At 47.3% G+C, this 1,820-nt stretch overlaps 1 pseudogene; it reads left to right on the top strand.

The window, feature by feature from the left end:
- The first annotated feature begins 1,260 nt into the window (after nt 1-1,260).
- Nucleotides 1,261-1,378, top strand: LOC126204638 (5S ribosomal RNA; annotated as a pseudogene).
- Nucleotides 1,379-1,820: the final 442 nt, after the last annotated feature.

The following is a 1,820-nucleotide window of genomic DNA, read 5'->3' as shown; positions in this document are numbered from 1 at the left end:
CCTGCCTCGGGCATGGGTGTGTGTGATGTCCTTAGGTTAGTTAGGTTTAAGTAGTTCTAAGTTCTAGGGGACTTATGACCTAAGATGTTGAGTCCCATAGTGCTCAGAGCCATTTGAACCATTTGAACCAATCATTTTGAACTAGGCAGGAGAGTGAAATGGCACTATGCTGTCGTCTTCGGTGATTAGAGTACATTACGTGTGTATAAGAGTGATATACGTGTACGGATACGGCGTATACCCGGTGAGCGGCATGTTTCGGATTTAACATCCATACGACACACAGGTCACACCCCAGGCATCGTGGTGCTGGAAGCCATCAGTTACAACTAGCGGTCTCATTTGGTGTTCCTGAAGAGAAAAGTAACCAGAGCCCGCGACACTGATACCCCCGTGCTGCTGCCATTTCCTCGGCAGCGAGGCGACGTTCGTTTTCAGCAGGCCAGTGCACGTCCACAACTGAACAGAAGTGCAGATTACTCGTCCTTCAGAGACTGCAAGAACCACTCCCGCATTGTTACGAAGGGTACAGGATGGTTTGGGGCAATCTATTTCAGAAAACCTTTGCTCCTTTCTGATCGTTTCCGTGCGAGAAAACACGCCTACGTTGCTGTCAGAATGGGCTGGAATGTGTGCTCATACGACCGTTTCGACACTCTTTGCCGTGACATGTGTTTCATCTGGTCTTAATTTATTTTCATGTACTCCTACAACGAGGAACTATCTGCCACATTGCTTTTTAATAAAATGACCTTGTTCTTACGGATGTTTTTTCCAGAATTATTCTAACATTCTTTGGAAAAGCCGTAATGATAGACGCTATCCCAGTGTTGTGATCAACTATGCCTTCCTCTACGTTAATTATGCTAAATATTCGGGTTTATTTGTTACTAGAAGGTTAGAGAAGTTGCCCACACAAGTTGGTTCTCTAGTTATCGTCCCAAATTATTTTTCAGACAAGACTTTCAGGCCAAATTAACACGGGTGCCCGTCTCTGGCATCAGTTTTGATTGCATAACTCTGACGCTACAGCTGTAAAATCGAAGTCTCTCACCATCACAATAGGACGATCAGAAACCTACTCACGATATTCTGCTAGCTCTCTCTGAAGTGCTCTACCACTAAAACTCCTAACACAGGTGCTGTATATAAGCAGGCCATTGCATTTTTGACCGATATTACATTGACAGAAAAAAATCGCAAATCCAAAAAATAATGTATATGTAGTAATGGAACTTCGGTAATACATTTGTCTAGGCAGCCAACGGACTTGCCGCAGTGGTAACACCGGTTCCCGTCAGGTCACCGAAGTTAAGCGCTGTCGGGCTAGCCTAGCACTTGGATGGGTGACCATCCGGTTTGCCGAGCGCTGTTGGCAAGCGGGGTGCACTCAACCCTTGTGAGGAAAACTGAGGAGCTTCTTGATTGAGAAGTAGCAACTCCAGTCTCGGAAACTGATATACGACCGGGAGAGCGGTGTGCTAACCACATTGCCGGCCAGTGTGGCCGAGCGGTTCTAGGCCCTTCAGTCTGGAACCGCGCGACCGCTACGGTCGCGGGTTCGAATCCTGCCTCGGGCATGGATGTGTGTGATGTCCTTAGGTTAGTTGGATTTAAGTAGTTCTAAGTTCTAGGGGACTGATGACGTCAGATGTTAAGTCCCATAGCACTCAGAGCCATTTGAACCATTTTTGCTAACCACATTCCCCTCCACATCCGCATCCAGTGACTCCTATGAGCTGGGGATGACATGGCGGCCGGCTGGTACCGTTAGGCGTTCGTTGCCTGTTCGGGAGGAGCTTAGTTTATCTGTCTAGATT

Source organism: Schistocerca nitens, chromosome 9, assembly GCF_023898315.1.
Source record: "Schistocerca nitens isolate TAMUIC-IGC-003100 chromosome 9, iqSchNite1.1, whole genome shotgun sequence".
NCBI classification, from domain to species: Eukaryota; Metazoa; Arthropoda; class Insecta; order Orthoptera; family Acrididae; genus Schistocerca; species Schistocerca nitens.
The sequence above is the reverse complement of the archived record's forward strand: the minus strand, read 5'-3'. Positions and strand labels throughout refer to the sequence as shown.